We start from the raw sequence: 19,672 nt of genomic DNA, 5'->3' as shown, positions 1-19,672 counted from the left end.
CGAAATTTAATTCCCCGTGTTTAAAACGCGCCACAGCAATTAACCATTAAACATGTTATCACGAAACGACAAAAGCAAATTAATTATTAAAAATGCAAAAAGATGACACGCGTCGAGCTCTTAATTAAATGAAGCGGCATTTTCCCAGATACTCGATGCCCTACATTTAGCGAGGACATCGACTTCCATCAAATTCTCATTAAGCTGATCAAATTTTCCTCAGAAGCATCGAAGCTTCCCTACTGCATAATAATAATAATAACAACAATATTAATAAATCGACTTTATCGTGCGCAAAGAGAATCCTTCACAAACGAACAGGTGCAATTAAAACGAAATAAGGCGCGAGGACGAAATTCGCTTCTAAAACCTGCCCCAAATACATTGCTTGACATTTTCGTTGGCCGATAGCTTTTGTTGCCAACAATATCTTGTTACTATATATATGTACAATGTGGTAAGATAATAAATAGCGAAGAATGTATATGGCGAGATGTCATCATTGATAATCCCTGTATACATTTGTATCCACCTAACAACGCAGACTGCGGACTTACAGAAGCGACACTAAGAAAAATAAATGTTATATACATATATGTGTGTATTCGCATATATTACTATCGCATATATTCCGCAGGATTATTACGATATTATAAAACAACGTCGAAGAAACAGTACATTTCTTCGTGCGAAATGAAATCCGAACATTTTATTTCAGCAGAGTCTTTAGAAAGTGCGGTTGCAAAAAGAAGAAAGGTACTAACGCAGGGCAAATAAACTGGCTGAAAATATGCTGCATGAGATTATGCAGAAATGCTCCATGTACAATTTCGTATAAAACGTCGACGGAGGAGAGCGAATTTAAAATTCTAGACTTATCGTGAACCGGTCGAGCGAGACGAAAAATTTCTTCCCAATATTTGAAAACATCGCGTTAACTTTTTTCTATACAAATTCTAGATCAATTACGTGCGAAAAATATAAGTAGAAATCCTCATCAGGATGTTTCAATCGATGGAAACGCAAACGTTTCAATACCTCGAAACAAAGGAAAATTGACTTGCACCATTTTCGAAATAAAGGGTCCATTTTTTATTCGCTTTCAGATGCCCTCGATATTTGCATCAATTAAGACGGCTATCGCGATCACGTTGATAAAATTTAAAGCCAAACTGTGAACGTATATCGGATCAGAATCGACGTTGCCGCGAACAAATCCGTGCTCATCTTCGAATTGTCCCGTTATTTAAACCTAAGCAGCGCGTTGTTGTGAGTGTTGCGCTGGTGGCTCCAGTTCGAAATCGTTTCGAGCCATTATTCCATGAAGATCGTTGCATCAGAGAAACATGCGTGGCTATGAATACGAATATCTGCCGCGGGTGCAACTGTCACTGTCCAATTATCCAATGACGAACCACGGCCTTGTCGCGCCTTTTCGAACAATGACGTCCTATTACGCTGTTTTAGTTTGTTTGTCGTCGAACGACGACGTTTCGTTTTGCCTCGCCCGTTTGCTCACTCCCTGTCGAAGTCGCCAACGATCGAAAACTGCGAGTCCTTGGTACGAAAATTCGCAAGAGATTCACTAATTCCTGTACGCTAACTTGGCAGATCGATTCGATGGAGAAGCGAGAATGGCAAACGATGTAAGTGATAGAAGCAAAGATTTCCAATTAAATCAAAAAACGTATTTTTGTTAATAGACGACTTACTCGGGACTTGCCACTTTCGTAAATTCAGAAGGAGAATAAAACACAGATCTCATCTACTAGATACTATAACGAATTAAATATCCCATTTTCGGCAATTTTGTACTTACAAACTTGTCACGGCATAAAATTTCGCAGTCTGCTCATCGACTTTCTACAAAACGCGAACCGTGCCAACTGCCATACCTTGGAAACCAACTTCTCTTACGTTTCGATCGATCCAGAGTTCTCAACGTACGAAAATCATTCACGGCCGTTTTGCTAAGGTTTCTTCCCTCGCGATTCATAATCTCGTCACTTTCGCTCCTTCTTGAACGCACGTAGGCTCGCGAACGTTACGTTATACCGTTCGAGGGTCCGGGAAAGCATTGTGTCAGAAGAAGCCTGTGAGATTACGTCGCGCGGGGCCAATTGCAAAACGGCGCGATCCGCTCGTCGAGAATTATTCATACGGCGGTCGTGTGGTTATTGTTGTCTGGGAGCGGGCCAGGTAACGAGGCGCGAGTCCGTGGAAATCGTTCCGCGAATATTTCCACAGCTACCAGAACCGTCTGATTAATCGCAACGTGTAATCGTCCCGTAGATTTGTCACGGCTGATAAATCTTGCTAATTACAGGCCGGCGCGTTTCGCGCCAGCTAACCTCTGGCAAGAAACTGTTCCGACTGTTTTCGACCGGTGCGCTAATTAGCGGAACAAGCTAATTACGCGGAAATTATAATCGATCGGACCGCTAGTGTAACCTGCCGATTCAGCTTGCAACGATTTGGTTGGGTCACTAAAGGGTTCATGCAAGTGATTTAGGGACGCTTGCGTCTAGCGGTTCCCGGGCTCCCCTCGACGCAGTAGAGACAGTCTTCGTGGAGGTTTTAGTCGGTTGGAGTCCGACACTACCGCGCCGCCCTCCCCCTAGAGGCGGCGGGTGTCCGTGCGGATTTCCTCCACGAAAATATATATATAAAAAAAAAGGGACGCTTGCGTCTATCTGTACTTACGTCGGATAGAGAATTAATTTTTTTTTTTTTTATTTTGGTTATTTTACAATTTGTCCTTATGGACATTTGGCAAAGTGTTATATCTTGTTGGTGAAGAAAAAAATAAAAAATAAATATAGCATGTGGGCGGCTAACCCCAGCGGGGTGCCAGCTTCGTTTTTTCTAAGTTATATCTTTTATGATGAGAATTAATGACGTTATGTTACGAGAAGAATTCACAAGATATTATTATACTTTGTACGATCGATATTTGGTATACGTTATACGATCAAGAGTTTATAACTCGCATTTATATCCCCGGTGAGTAATGTATCGACAAACGTGTCTCAGAACGTGGATAGTCCTTCTGGGGTTTTGAACGTCTTTGCCACTTAAAGTTGACAAAGTAGCGGTGTGGGTCAACGTAGAGACTAGAGCCCAGAGGGAAAATGAACCCCGAATCACGAAGTAGCGTGTCACGAGTTTACAACGCGTCTACCGCTATCGAATGTGCGGATACTGCAGCTCCTTTGCTCAATAACTTACCAACTAATATTTTATATTTGATATTTTTCATGCCCCAAAAGATGCTAATTGATACAACGAATCGGAAAATGGCATTTAAATATTATTAGGACGTGATTGGTTCATTTTCTACTTTACACAGTCACTGACACAAGATTGGAAGGCATGAATCATGCATTATGTGAAGCAGCACATCCATTATGTAGACAATGCGAAGTGTCTGCTTTAACTTGCTGCCGGATTTTAATTTTATTTATCAGTTACGGCCTACACGGAACCTAACGTTTTTACATTTATTTTTTTTTCTTTTTTACAAACGAGTTAATTTCAAGTAAAGTATCTGCTCTCGATTCTTTCGTTCAATTTTTTATCCTAGTGGCAGAGTAGCTTTATCCGAACTCGGCAACCGATTGCGTCACGTGTTTATCACGTAATCAAAGTTTGAATGATTTATGCTTTACATAACGAACGTTTAACAAAACGAGCCAAAGGAGAATAATGGAAGCATTGGAGATGTTGACGCGTTCGAAAACACGGAAGCTGTAATTCAATTGTTACAATATGTAAAAGTCTCTGCGCAGATTAAAAGCTAATGCGAAGAATCGCGTTACACGGCAACTTGTCAAGCAGCTGCTCGGACAGTGTCAAACAAATGTGTACATTAGTCGTTCGTAACACATTAACAATGCGGAATAAGATTTCCACATTGTTGGTGATAAAAAAAAAAACAAGCGTTTTGTTAAAGGCAAACGTGGATCGACGCCGTACGTATTGTGTCGCAATAAATTTTCAAATGATTTTAAACGATCTTCCTTCTTTTGTGAGCAAATATCTTTTTTACCATTGAAATTTACATCCTTCTATAAAAATTTATTCACACAGTAACTTGTTTGATAATGCGAAATAATATCTTCATAAATTACTTGAGTAATAAAGAAAATATCTGATCGCATAATAAGAAAATACGATCGATAGATAAGCAAGTCGCTTTATATCGTCGTACCAATGACATTATATGACGAAATAAATAACTCAATTTATAAATATCGGATTATAGAATATGACAAAATATAATTTATATCATATTTTGCGTTACCGCCTTGCTAGTAAATATTCGAAAACTCGAATAGGAGATACATTACGCAAACTAAATACCACGGGACACCATAGGAAAGACCGCTGTATCGAAAAATTCAACTCCTTTTATGCAAACTCGAGTCATTCATTGTGCTCAAGAGCGTAGTTCTCGGCTCTGGACGATCCACAGCATCTGGTTGATGTATCGACCAACCGTTCAACAACCAAGTTGCTATTTATATTTGTTAAGGTTATTCAGTGGATGGAATTAAAGAAATGCGTGGGCAAACTGCAAGGTATTGAAAGTGTATATGTATTGTGAATAGTAAATTACAAAATATGTGGTACTATGTAAGCCGATCCAGATCCTCTCGCTAGCAACGTTACCCTGAGACGAAAGACAAATGCCGAAACCAACGTCGGACGTGTACCGCTTATGGTCTTTCCTCGACGCATTCTTTTGTCTATGCGCTTTCGAAGACCTTAGGCGCTTGAGAAATCGAAGACCAGATGTAGAGTTTTCTCAGAAGTGACGATCACTTCAACAATATTAATCTTCAGAATTAAAAAACTCGAAATTTACAAAGTTGCCAACTGTTCGGTCCACATCGTGCAACGAAACCAGTTTAAATCGCAAACACGGTACGAAATTTACGCTAAATCGTAGAACTTGAAGAAAGTCACGTTTATGAAATTAAACGGAGGATCTTAGCGAATTAGAAATGCCTTTAATATTTCGTGATGACTCTGTTATATCTGAAGAAAGAAACACTGATAAGAAGATGGATTAGGCGCGAACATCGACACATTATCGTAACAATTGCATCACGAGTGTCGTTATTATTTGTTATTACGATTATCTGGTTTAATTGTGGCAAGAAGAAACAGAATGGCGATTGGCAATCCGATATCCAGTCACGGAGTTGTCACGATAAAATCTGCATGATGCGGCCAACCTGCGTGACTTTGGAAAATTAATCCCAATGTTGAACGAATCGATCGAAATGAACGCGTAGACGTGTATTTTATTGCAAAGTATAGACATATCGTCGATCTGAAACCACGTGTATTCTGTTGGAAAATTTACATGCGGTAAATGAGTTGATTCGCAGAATTATATAAATACAGTAATTTCTCTTAACTGTGCTAGCTACTATTGTTATTACACCCAGAGCTACAACTACGAAAGTTATTAGTAAAGTCTCTCGTTTAATAATTTATCTCCTAATAGAAATCTGCAAATGAACGATAGTCACAGTTTCTATAATATTCTTCATAAACTTTCGTATTAGCGTCTTATTTTTGTACTTTAAAATTGCAAGTTTCGCGGATGAATAACCGCGATATCAGGTGGTGTACGAATTGTAGAAAGCAATCAGGTTTCAAAAGTTAGTCACGAAGAGTACAATTTTTCCAGCCAAAATAGGTTAATTGAGCAAAGTAATAGCGCGAGCTAGCTAGGAAGTGAAAGGTCCGGGTTCGAATCACAGTAGAACACACTGAACTGTTATTTTAGATTTATCATTATCCCGAGTTATAGAATACAGAATGAAATAAGTAGACGCAATAGAAAGAAACTATAGTTTCATTTCATTCAGCTTATTATCCCTCGCACGCAGTAGAGAGAAGCTTTTAACGGATCGTCCCACTTCGTTCTGGTCATTTACATATTTGCATTTATTATCGCTCAATTTATCATGCAGAGTTGAAATTGTTAATCTTCCTATTTACATGCATGCGATTAATTTTCACGACTTTACTGTTGAACGCTCCGCTTCATTTTACATAATCTTTTTCCTTCAATTTTTCCTCTTTTCGAAAACTAGTAAAGTTGCGGTATAGCGAGTTACGCAATGGTCATTTTTATGATGCATTGGGAAAACCTGGATAACGCGATATCATGTTCTTACCGAGTAAATGATGGAATATGATACGTTATGGTTTCGTTGATACGAAATCCGAATTACGTTTTGTACGCGAAACACGATAGTAACAATATCGGTATAACGATAGTGCATTAATTTTATCACGAATATCAAAAATAACGTTGCTCGGAGATACGCTTGCAAGTTCTCTTCCAGAAATTCTTCCAGTATAATTACTTCCGTAACGAAATAAAAATATAACTCTATACAATTTCGATGAATATTTTAGCAATTGTGTATTTTGCGGTTGTTTCTGCAGAGATATTCGGATCTCGATCTCAGTTAATCTTTGCCAATGCTAGTCAATAGAGTTTATGCTGTTTAAAAGTAGCGGATATTGAGAAACGGACGAAGCAAGAAGAAAAGTAGGTAATTCGACGCTTGATAGAAATTGCTTGCCGGGGAAAAAAAGGGGGAATGAAAAAAAGTTTATGTCATGACTCATAAAATATCGACTAAACGGCGAAGAAAACTTGCAGAAAATCGTTTACGGCGGTTTACCATAAATTACAAAGTTGCTTAAACTATCTACCCACTTGTCTTTTCCTCATAAAACGTAACATTATTTTCTCCACGGTGTTTCTAAAATAAAAATAAGAAACTAATTGAAGTAATTCGTTATTTGAATAAATAAATCGTCGCAAATGTATTTCTTTTACCTTAGAAGCAACATAGGAAAATTTTCATAAAAAAATCAATCTTCCAAAGATAATTTTAAACAAGATCCTAATATATAAGAAATAGTCAAACCTGATCTTTATCACGACCTACTATGTAGACATGAAAATAGATCGATGGATCCGATAAGCAAGGAGATACGATCGACCTGGTTAAGCTATCATGATGATTCAAGGTGTAGCAGTCATTCGATGAATTGAGAACAAGTAATCGCGTTAAAGGCTGATAGATATTCGCACGGTAAATCGACGATGGAGTCTGTTTTCGAATTGTGCGTCTCTGATACAGCGAATTGCCGGATGTGGTTGACGCGCGCGATTGAAAATAGACGCTTCCGGTTTCTCCTGGACACGTGCACGGGATTCAAGGCACGTAATGTGTGCCACGGAACTTGACCGAACCTCACAAAGCGAGAGTTCAATTGAACAGCCGTTTGCGTTCTTCGCGCGATTTGCAGCTGCGAGCAACCGGCACCGATTACGAATTCGTTTTCAACGCCTCTCGTCTCTCGACTCTATTGTTAATAAGTGATGTTCATTTCCTCTATTAGGATTGGAAAGCGAAACGAAGCGATCCTGGAATTATTCCCGAGCTCGATGCAGTTTCGCAATTACCTTTCTGAAAGATTCTACAGAAAGAGAGAGAGAGAGAGAGAGAAAGTGAAATACTTGAATAAACTTTTTACCCAGATTCTTGGCACAATGAGCCATTTTCATTCGTATTGCCGCGTTGTTTGTATAATAATCGCGCTGCTGTTTGTGGGAATAATTATATGTAATTATATATAATTATCGTACACAATTGCTTCAACTTCTTTTATGGATTTATTATGTCGTTCCACGATCTTGATGTTATTTTTTGATAATACCGACTTCAAGATATTTATTATCAAACAATATCGATAAAATTATCATAAAGATAGACGCGAGAGAAAACTTACATACAGGAATGATACGAAAAAAAGTTTCAATTAATTTTATCTCTCGTCTGTTTTTACAAAGATTGAACAGATACGTCTTATATCAATTAAAAAACGACCGTTGCCATTCTGAATCTGAAATGGTTTTACCTGCCATTAAGATGAAAATGAAACAGTCCTGGAAATAACATGGATATAGTACAATGGACTGTTCGAACGAAAGTCACGTTGAGCAAACTTGCTAATTCTATTTGACGTATCAAGGTAACCAGAGATTGGTGCCGATGAAAAATCGGATACGCGTATCGACGAGTTGACAATTGGAGAATTGCGAATGCAGAATACTTTCATACTAGCATTGACAAAATTTGGAAGAATTACTCGTTAACGTACCATAAAAATCTTATCAGCTGCGAACGTGTTGAACAGCTTTGTGACGCGTTTGGTTTTATCTTATCATCATGGCCGTTGTGACGTTTGCACCTCAGTTCGTTGTTGAATCTCGTAAGCTTCAAGACACCGACGAATCGAGCACCCGGGCGTTACGTATCGAGAAATCGCGACTCGCTTCTCGGAACTGAATCCAGTGCAAGAAGGGTGAAATCAACTTGGCTGATTGCTTTTGATATAACAATCGCTATACTATAAATGGAACATGGACTCTTAAATATAAAGAGGATAATGGTTCTCTTAATTCTTGCTCCGTCGTATAAACTGTGAACGTTACGTAAGGCAAAAGACATTGTTTTAAATAATACGGAAAAATGGTACCAATGGTCTGTAAATTCGAGGTTCTGATATTATCATGGTAATCTAAATCCTGTGTGAAAAACTAATAAAACTTACCTGATATTTAGAAGAGAAAATCTCTATTTAGAAAATATCTGTGTCATTTTATCCAATGGAGCGGTAACTGTACTTATTATACTTATTACGCACATATTTTTACCATTTGCTAGATATTTATCGATAGTTCCACGACAGGAATGGATATCGCGTTTTTCTTTTTTGAACGTTATCCCGGACACTTGGAAACTTTATTTGTTAAAATTTCGTTACTAAACTACATACTACGATAGTTTTGGTACAGTTAAGCGCTGTAGGAATATTTTTCACATCGATCGTATCTTTTTCTCATCGTAAAGAAACAGCGAAAAATAGAACGATGAAGCGGATAGCAATGAAAATCGCAATGGTAGTACACGTTCATTCACTGGAGTCGCGAGATTATAACTTTATTTCGCTGCTATTTGCGCAACTGTGTTCGCCGGTCGTAAAATCGCACGGATAACATTTAATGGATGAAAATGTTAAGCAACGGAACCTGCGATCCTGAGAAACAGTAAGGAATACACGCGCGAGATTACACGGCGGGTGTTCGATGGAAAATGTCAGAGCTGGGTGCGCCGTCGTTTGTTATGCGTTTGTTTGCGCGCTATTGTAACGCCGTGCAATGTTAAATGCGAACCAAAGAGACAATCCCCGGGCGAGTGTTTGTTCTGGAACCTTGGTAATCGCGAGATTTCGTGAATAAGCTCTCTCCTGGGAATAATTAGAAGCACAGCGAATCCGCGAAAACGGAGAAATATTTTAGCGAATCTCGGCAAAGTTCGTCTTCGACTCTGCCATTATCTGCCACTAATTATACCGCAGATCTTCCGCGAGATCTTCGGAGATCGAGAGAGATCTCGCAGAGACTGTGTCAAGACTTCTTGTCTAAAGCGATCGACGACAACGCGTATCGACGTGTATCAAGATTTTCGAATGCAACAAAGGAAACAATAATCGACTCTTCGATTGTTTCAACGTCCCTTCGAACTTGCCATTCGTATAGTTGCTAAACGCTAAAGGCAAATTCGATGGTTCGAAACTCGCGTTTCAATCCGAGATGACAAACTCTACGGAGAAGTTGAAACCATTTCGAAGTTGGTTTGTACGAAAATACCGACGTGTACCAGTCTACAGCTACAGAATTCAATTAAATCAGAGACAGTACGGAATTGTTGGGCGCAAGCAACGGCACTCCGGCAGAGAATGGCAAAGATCTAGGTGCGCTAAAGCGTCTGCGGTGAAATAAAGTATACGTAGAAGGACTGAAACCGTAATCCGGCCAACCGAGCCAGTCTCTTGACCTGACATTTAATGCTCTTACACAAGTTGCAACTACCCGTTGCTCTTTGTCCGCCAAGATGGTGCTATTCATCGAAACGATAGGAGTAGGCCAAAGGGAGAGACGGGCCAATGATTTTATCGTGTCGCGTTCGAATGTGCTCGACGCACCGCAATTTGCTATTTTCCACGGTATATGTACCATATCGGTTGCGAAATCGATGTTGGTATTGTCTTGTCAGCGGAGATTTGTTGGAGCAGACTTTTGCGAATACGACTAGCGATCGTTATTATCGTTATTAGCATAGTGTTGAATCGGATATGAGAATTCATCGAATACGCGTGCGATAAACACCCTATATAATCAGACACGTGCGAGTTGCACCGTGAAATTGAGATTTCCACGGTTCTAGAGGCACGGCAAGCAGATATGGGAAACCTCGCTGGTTACAACGATGGATTGTTCGTACTAGCGAGTCGTGTTCGTCAGGGATTCCAATTCTGAAATTGATTAAATCATTTGACTTGCGGTGGTACGCGTTCGCTGCTTACCACCAAGTACAAATCCGAAACACTTGCTAACTTTGATAGATTCGAAATCGAGTTTGACCGGAAGAGAACGCGTGCGACGATGCCTTGTAGACGTACGTTGTATACGTTGTACAAGGTTTAATCGGAGTTAAGTGAAACGAATTACTATGTAGTAAACAAATTAAGTATAGTAGTGCCGATGTCACGGCACTGGCTGATGAAGGAAATCGAATAACACGAGAATGAAAAGAGACAATTTAAACCTGTGTTTCTTCGCGATACAGAAGAAAAACATGAGAATTAATGGTACGATGATTCAGAGTGTGTCCACTATCTTTAACTGCCGCTCGACAGCGAGACCGTTCTCAAAATATTTAATTATACGACCAGTAGGTGAGGCTTCTTTCAACCGTGGAATCTTTTCCAAGTTCTGGCAAATAATCTTTCTTTAAAAACAAGAAACCAAGTGGATTCCTATGTAAAGAAACTTTTCAAAAAATTATCTTCCAGAGATAAGTAGTCTAAGCGACTGGTTAACGCGTCTTGCACGGTTTAACGGATCAACGGGTTTCGTTCGATGCGACGACTTTCGACTATCGTGGCGAATCAACGATCAGAAGAGAACCGAGTAAGTTACAGGATCAGAAATGAAACATTATGATGACGGGCCTCTTGTGTTGCGTGGGTCATTGAGAGTGTCACGCGTGACGTGGGAGCGTGTGTACGCAGAGGTATGTCAGAGAAAATACGGCGGAAACACGCACCAGCCGGAGGCACCAGCGAGGGAAAAGAACGAAAGAGAAGGGACATCGTCGAGGAGAAAAGAAGACCACATACAAGCCAGACGGCAATTTTTCTAATTTGTTGTTATCCCCAGACAAGTTGAATCGTGGCATGGAAGAGTCTGCTACTAGAAACCCACTCAGAATATGCTACATTTATATCGTATTAGAAGAGGAAAATATTATTTTATTATATGATTTTGATACTTGAATTTATATGCTGTTTGGTATTAAAAGAGTCGTTATTATTGTATTAAACAACGATCAAGAGATATTAACTAAAAAATGGAACAAAGACAAGGTACTCGATAAAGCAAACGATTCGTGGAATGTATATACTTTTTTCAAATTTACAAAATACTTTGTTCGTTTATCGCTAGTTTTCTGAGTTATCTTTTCATTTACTACGAGGGAAATGTGCAATGGTAGTTATGTTCGTTATAGAATAATTTTATGGCTAGGATATAATGGAGAAATTGAACAAAAGGATCGCGAAGGACGACGAAGAATGCATTCCATACATTGCTTCGAAATGACGCGTCCCTACTTCTTTTATAACCACAGGATTTTCTCAAACATATCGACTTAATGAACCTTTAATCGGTCATTGCGCCTATGCTAAGGAGTATTTCTAGAAATAACGTAAATGCTTGATGTTGCTTGAAAATTATAGTCTTTAAAAGATAGGAAATACGTTGCATTGTGCTTGGCCGAATAAAAATTATAAATTTCCGATAAATGAGTAAACATCCGCGCTACGACAAATGCAGTTCCTCGAAAACTACGAATTATAGGAATCCAATATTCCAACTGCCAACTGCATTTTTCATGCACTTCCTACAAATACCATTTTGCTGTTAGATCCATACACTGGAATATATGCACACACGTACCGAAGGATCGTAGAGGACCAAGCAGGAGAAAGAAGTAAACGTTGCTGGCGAGTCGAAATCTTGTATTCGCTGCACTAAGCCGAAGATATTTATCAGCAGAGATTAAAACGGGACTTTCCGTGTGTAACTGCATAAATTTAACTTTCTTGCTACGTATACGCACCAACACATATCCAGATACCGTAACTTTTCGGTCCGGTCGACGAATACCACGAGCAACATCCGAGACAAGAATTAATATGACAATCTCTACGACTTAAATCTCGAATCGTCCTCGAATGAACAATATTCGAGTATACTGCAAACAATACAAAATACTATACTATACTATTTATAACACAAAACATATTAAATCATATTACTGTGTTATTATCTGTATCCTACATATTCGTAACCTCGTGGAATTGAAACGATTAATACGTTTTAATAATTTATATTCAAAAATGTTTATCATTGAGAGAGTAATTTAGAATTGCAATTTACAATTTATACTTTACAGTGCAATAATTTATCTTAACTCGATATGTCGTTTATTATCGAGCAATTTACATGCTACCACGTACGTATGACTCAGAATCGAATAGAGCTTATCAAGCAGGTATTCCTTTTCTTCCTTGTCGTTATCGCGATTGATTGTTTGTACAGGCAATATCAGTTAATAAAACATTCCGACAAATGCTTAACTACTAATATCAGTCGTAAAGACGTTACAAGTAAACGTAAAGATTCGATTTTACGATGCTATTAGGTTTGGAATTAAGGAAGCAAGTAACAGGAATTATAACGAGGATAATAAAAGGCGTAAAAACGATCTTTGCCTATCAGATACCATTTATGTAATATAATAAACAGAAGCGTAAATTATTCGAATTCGATTTTCGCGACATTTGTGCAGAAAGCGAGGTGAGAATTCCATGCATTTAACAGCTGATACTTTTGTATCAGCGATAAAACCATTCTATCTGATAACGATAAACGAAGATTAGAAGAAGGATTTCGACGATGACGAAGATACGGAACTTCAAAAGCTTGGGAATATTCTACAAATATGAAGAAAAAATCGGAAAGTTAAATACGAATAGTACGTTCCATTGGATTATATTAAAATTTCTGCTGGAAATTCTTTGGTTTAGATATGCAAATCTATGTTTAACTACTTAATAGTAACAGCATTTACATAATGCTACTTTTCGAAAATATTATCGATGTAAATGCAGGAATAAAGGAGAATGCAGATTTCGAAGAAGGTATTACTCGCGAATATTTTATGTCACTCGCGAGGCGCAAGTCCAATTATTTATGATTTAACAATAAGTACCGTGCAACGAAATCTCTATTAGTATAATATCGAAACCTTGAAGGAATATTCCTAGAAATTTCAGGAAACTCCACGATTTATAATATTTTAATTCCATTAAAATTCCATTAAAATTCCATTAAAATATTATAAATTCGCTTTTCGCTCATAATACGCTCACGCGTAAGTTCACTCTTTTTTGCAAGTATTTCTACTCGATCCATCACGAAACAACAGCCTGCATAAAGCTTCTGGTTGAAACAACCCACCCACGATAAGATCATCACATGTTAACGACGTTTAATCGCCATACTATTAATCTGCGCGTTTACGACGATCGCTAAGAGTTTAAAGCACGGTCGAAACTTTTGACCACGCTATCGCTTTCGATGCAGTTGCTAACACGATAAACTTCCCCTATATTTTCTCATTGAGCGTTGCATATATAATATATACATACGTGTACGGCCACGGAATCGTTCCGCAACGATGAGAAAAAGCGGATGAGTCAGCTGCTTCTTTCGCAACTTTCTAACGTCATTTACACGCTCGCCAATCCATGTCCGATCGTTCACATGCAACTCCACGATGAACACAAACTATCTATGCAAAACGAGCGCGATCCTTCGATAATTTCATGTATTCCATGTTTTCGTTGCACGAGAATTGAAGTTCAGAAACAAATACTCAAAATCTTTGGTCCATTCCTCCGAACATCGGCGTAATATTCGAATAAAGTTCGACACGAATGTAAAGTCATCTTGTTGTAACGTTTTATAGAACTAGGAATTTTACGCGCGCGTTGCGACAATTTTTCGAAAATAGATGGGATGAGACAAACGTCTCTCGAATAAAATATCGTGACGAAACTCGTGGCTCGCTATCTGTAGAACGCTACTGACTTAATTAAGCCAATTCGCCTTCAGATTAATGTTTCATAATGAAATTTGTGACCCTAAGATTTCAATTATATCCTACGGATTCGCGAGAGTTTCGTTTCTTGAAAAATTAAATGGTCGCTAAAGTCCTGGATCGCTTTAATCACATTACCCTTGAATACTAACAGCGAGAAAACGCTACAAAACGTTTCACGAAATGCCCATGGCAAAACCAATAACGATCATTTTAATTCCGAGTTTTGAAGTATCTTGAAATAATTTTTAGAATGTAAATTAATTAAAAAGAAAAAATCGTACGATCAAAATAAATGTGCTCGTCGTGATACAGACGTTACAAGTAATTTAAACGTTTCTTTCTGTATTTTGTGCCCCTATATTAATTAAATAAACGAGACATTTAGAGATGCAGTAATTTATAATCGAAATTCTCCTTTAGAAGTAGCAACTCTATAAAAGACTTTTTATATTTTCTTTTCCTCTCGTACGTGGCACTCGAGCGGAGCAGGTCGAGTTTCATCAAAGAAAATTGCTGCTTTGATAAAGCCTCGTTTTTCACGTTTTCCTAACGCGCCATTCAAGGCATGAACTTGAAATAATCCAATTACGTTAATTTGACGACTCTCTTCATACAGAATTTCAATAAAGAGGATTCTTCGCCTTTTAGCTGCCTTTTCACAGTCCTTTAAATCTGAAAATTGGACATTATTCCGTGACAACGCCACAGATTGACTTTAAATTCCGTCGGAATACCCAGACTAATAAAAATAATGCATCGAGAATTATGTATAAAATATAAAAAAAAATAATGAAACTTTGATCTCTTTCCTTGCTCACATAAATTCACTGCTCGGGCTAAGACGCTAGAAATTATGCAGAGAATACCATCATACCTTCGTACTATTCTCGATTAAAGTACTGCTACAAGTTGAACACCTCGCATATTTCAACGCTACGACTACCAACGACTAAAGTATAAACTTTTTATTTTATTTCATTTTGGTTATTTTACAATTTGTCCTTATGGACATTTGGTAAAGTGTTATATCTTGTTGGTGAAGAAAAAAAAATAAAAATAAAAAATAAATATAGCATGTGGGCGGCTACCCCCAGCGGGGTGCCAGCTTCGTTTTTCCTAAGTTATATCTTTTATGAAAGTATAAACTTGTACCAAAGAAATAAAAAATAAAATGCGAAAAGCCACTATAGAGACACTATGGAGTTCTACGAGCTCTAGCATTAATACGACCTATCGATCACAAAGAAGATATGCAGATAGAAAGACTCGTGTCGTAACGGTTTATAGCAAATTGTCACGGCCTGTATTGTACTTTCTATTGACCGACTAGAACCAACTGGAAACATCCTTGAATATATCGGGATCATTTACACGCATCCACTTCTCTTTTCACGACAGATACTCGCGGTTAACTTTGTGGTTAATCGCTCTCGTGGTTCGCACCTTTATTTTTTAACTTTTAATTCGTCCAAGGAACCATTTTGACTCGTGATATATATATACCATTAGAGACCAAGTTGAACGGTTTCTTAGATACCTGGTCGGGACTCGGCGAAGCGAATCTAACGAGACCCTTAAACTTTAATCACTCTGTTTACCGATACTGTATTCACGTTGTTTGCATGCGTATAATAAACTGTGAGTTAAGTATTGGAGAGGAATTTGCAATGTCGTTCAAATTTACTTTCCGCAATTTTCTCTTTAGTAGATTTGGATCGAAGAGTAGCGTAGTCGGAAGAAATAAAATTCCATTTTTCGTCATTCCGACCAATCGCAACGTTTCCAGAGTTTCTTTACGCTTCATCTAGTAAATTAATTCTCCTAACTTCTCAAAAAAGACTCGTTCGATCCAATTCTATAAACAGGTTATTCTATGCTTTAAACATGTGTCCGAGTATTAGTGAGACTGACTGTATGAAAACGTTACAGTAAGTACAATGGTGTGCAAGTATTAGGTTATTCGAGAAGCGTCTTTCTTCTACAGACCCGTCGTTCACAACGGTGCATCTGTATACAAACATGAAACCTAATCTGTCGAGCGTTGCGATCTTTATTTTGATAGAAGAAAATGGATCGTACGTAATTCGATAAAATAATATAAAACGGAAAATATTGTGCATCCATTATTTCCTTATAAAACGAAAGACTCTTTTTGGACTATCTGAAACTTTTTGTAGCCATTGTAAAACAGCCATCTACAGTCTGGTCGTGTCATTTGTTTGATCACGGTCATAAAAATTTGAATTTGCATAAAGATGTGTAGCCTCAAGGACGCATTGTCAGATACGCGAAGGATACTGATTTTTCTGTACTTACTACGAGCAGATCTGAACGTGCTGCTGATGAAGGCGGAAGCAACGAGTCCGCATTATTCTCCCTCTTTCTCTGCCCGGCTCTCGCTGCCCTCTCCTCGACGTGACGGCCACGAGAGAGTAGCCTTTCCAAGTCTTGGCCGGTCACGCTTGTCCACGCGTTCTATATCTTCCTTCTTTTTCTCCCGTGCCTTTCACTCTTTCCCCTTTCTTCCTCTATCACGTGATCTCTGTCCCTCAGTTTTGTCTCTTCCCTTCGATTACGGGGTTCGCACTACACCCGCGAGCCACAACACACGGTACCCATGGCGACGCGTTCTCTCGCCATTTACGTTGTCTCTCCTCCTAATGTTCTTCCGCTCCCGATCTACGAAATCGTTCCGTCTCTTTAATTCATTTGCATTCAACGATATGACACACAACCTACGACCAACGTAGCTACAGAAAACAAAGAAGGTACATACTCTCGAGGTTAAGTGTGAACCGATGCGGAATATGAAAATTATGGAGAAAATAAATATAGCGAGAAAAAGCGTAGTAGAGGACATTCATATTTTTTAACGAGTTATGTTAATAAAAAGACAAAATATCTGTTTTACTGACACGTAATTACACGTATACGCGAACTCTTTTAATTACAATGAAATACAGGAAAGTTTACACAAAAATATTTCTTTGCATCATTACAAACCACAACAAACGTTACTTATTTACCAAAAAATTCTCCTTCCAAGAAACATTTAGAGCTATTTGGTAATTAGCTGAAGCAGTTTATTACGTGTACAGATATTGGTCAAGGTTGCTTATCGGTTTACCGAATCCTTTCTAATATACCAAACAACCTTAACCATTAATCGATCGAAATTTTCAATTCGATCGATCGATTATTTCTTACGACTGGAGAGAATCGATCGTGATCGATATCGAATATTTAACCGATGGTATATATTCTTCGCACGCCATTGTCATAGCAATTTCCTTCTTTGTTCAACATTATTAGTCAGCGATTACCGAGCGAACGCTTATCGAGGAGGAAAGTTTTCTGTCGAGGAAACTTGTTGCTCCATCATTTAAATCTGTGAATTTCTTACTTCGATAACTATAGCGTGGTATCGAGGCGAGCGTTTCTTTCCTCGATACGCGTGTTCATCGAACGAGATCACATAGAAATCGATACTCTTACACCTAGATTCGCAAGCAGGGAAACGTCGATAACAGATCGTCGGTAACAGTGGTTTAAATATCGAAATTTATCGTAATTATCGACTGAATGGAACAGAATTGCATGGCTGATTGTTAATCATACACTCGTGCGAGTACATAGCCGAACGTTGGATTTCAGACTAACAAGTACAGATATAAGTAGCTAAAAAAGAGAAAAGGTCTCGTTGACGAGAGAATGGCGACCAACAGCGCGAAGAATTTTTTTCGTTAGAAAGCGAAAATTGAAAAGAATTGTTAAAAATTTGCTACGCAAACTTCGATATCGATACGACACTTCAAATGTTCTGAAGAAGCTACTATATCATTGTAATATTACTTTGTTTTCGTGAAGAATTATATGTAACTAGTAGATATTTATGTATATATATATAGTAATTACTACTATTATAGCATGATATATAGAATACGACTTGTTACTACAATATTGTGATACACTATCGCATACATCGATACGGCGATATTATTATTGACATATAGTGGTAATTACGCTATGGCAATCATAACATCACTACCTTCGTTACTTCTGAAAACATAATAGTAAGCTTTAATAGCCGATATATTGTGTCAATATACTTGTGGCAACCACCAAACTATTCTCAAACAAATGCAACAGATGAAAATTAAAGAAAATACATCTTCAACATGTTTCTACGATTCTATGAACGGAATAAAAGCCGTCATCGGTAGAGAATCTTGAAATAATCGAAAGAAATACGTTTCGAAAATTCTCGATATATCAAAGAGAGAGAGAGAGAGAGAGAGAGAGAGAGAAAGATCATAGTAAACATTCCTGAAATAATAAGAAACAATCGTGACGCATACCCGAAATCCATAGACGGAGGTCGACGCAACGTGAAAACCGTGAGACATCGATAATCAACACGCTGCTGACCGAAAAAAAAACAATGCCCGCGATTTGGGTTAGGTTGCACAACGAGGCTTTTGTCACAATTCCTTCGTAAAAACAGATAATAAGCTAACCTTCGAAACGTCTGTGCTTGTTGGATGCAAACGAATTAACGATCTGTTGACTTTCGTCAGCTCCACGTAAGAACCGTCACTGGTCGTCTGTCATGTGCACACGTTAGTATCGTAGTTGGCGGAAGTTTTCAAATTCACTGGTTCGAAGCGCGGACAATATTAAACTTCGACAATGCGCACTATAAGACGCTCGGCGCGAGACTGACTACGCGAGTCGTGCACGTACCCTTGCTGTTTCGGAGTGTCGCGCCGTCTACCAATCAGTGCAACGGATTCCTGCGTAGGTATGCGTCCGCGCATGCGCAACGACGCGTCGAACGGTCGCTTGCCGATCGCGAACCCGTGATGCCACTGTTAAGGATAATAGTAATAGTAATACTGAATTATGTATACATATTGCGATTAATAGATCGTAATTTAATAGGCCGTGTGAGATCCAATATACTAAATAGAAACTTCCATATCGATTATTACCAAAGTTTTTCTTTCTTGTTTATCACCTTTGTTAAATGTTCTTAATTCTCGAGTACACTCGATTACAGCGGTGTCTCGATTATCGAACGATTGATATGGGCCGAACGTATCTCGAATAATCGAAAACTCGAATAGTACGGAAGGATCCATGGTTGTTAATAAGTCGTGCAACAAAATTGTAAAAAACATTCTGATCGTTTGTGTATGTATTTAAGTTTGATTAACTATTTAATCGATTGAAAGTTTGACTGCCTTGACAATACCTCGCTATATACACTTTCGTATTCCTTATATTAACTTATATTACTTTCGGAAAAAATGGAGTCATGGTGAAGTACAAAACGACTC

General features: G+C 38.3%; 2 protein-coding genes and 1 long non-coding RNA gene across 4 annotated transcripts in view; 2 read left to right on the top strand and 1 right to left on the bottom strand.

Annotated features, from left to right (window-relative positions):
• The window catches only part of LOC132911217 (mucin-4-like), a 51,321-nt gene extending 32,220 nt beyond the window's left edge, over positions 1-19,101 (bottom strand). The window contains exons 1-2 of one of the 2 annotated variants that reach the window (XM_060967668.1): positions 18,851-19,101; positions 16,650-17,012 (exon numbers count right to left, since the gene is read on the bottom strand). The gene's annotated coding sequence lies outside the window, so the exon portion shown is untranslated. The remainder of the gene's footprint in view (positions 1-16,649; positions 17,013-18,850) is intronic. The other variant, XM_060967667.1, reaches the window with a different exon arrangement.
• Positions 1-19,672, top strand: part of LOC132911091 (optineurin-like) — a 428,401-nt gene that overhangs the window by 362,830 nt on the left and 45,899 nt on the right. The gene's annotated exons all lie outside the window — the stretch shown is intronic.
• Positions 9,849-12,490, top strand: LOC132911132 (uncharacterized). Its single transcript, XR_009658915.1, has 2 exons — positions 9,849-10,839; positions 10,957-12,490. It is a non-coding gene; the product is annotated as an uncharacterized LOC132911132 (long non-coding RNA).

The sequence above is a fragment of the Bombus pascuorum genome, chromosome 10 (assembly GCF_905332965.1).
Source record: "Bombus pascuorum chromosome 10, iyBomPasc1.1, whole genome shotgun sequence".
NCBI lineage: Eukaryota > Metazoa > Arthropoda > Insecta > Hymenoptera > Apidae > Bombus > Bombus pascuorum.
The sequence above is the reverse complement of the archived record's forward strand: the minus strand, read 5'-3'. Positions and strand labels throughout refer to the sequence as shown.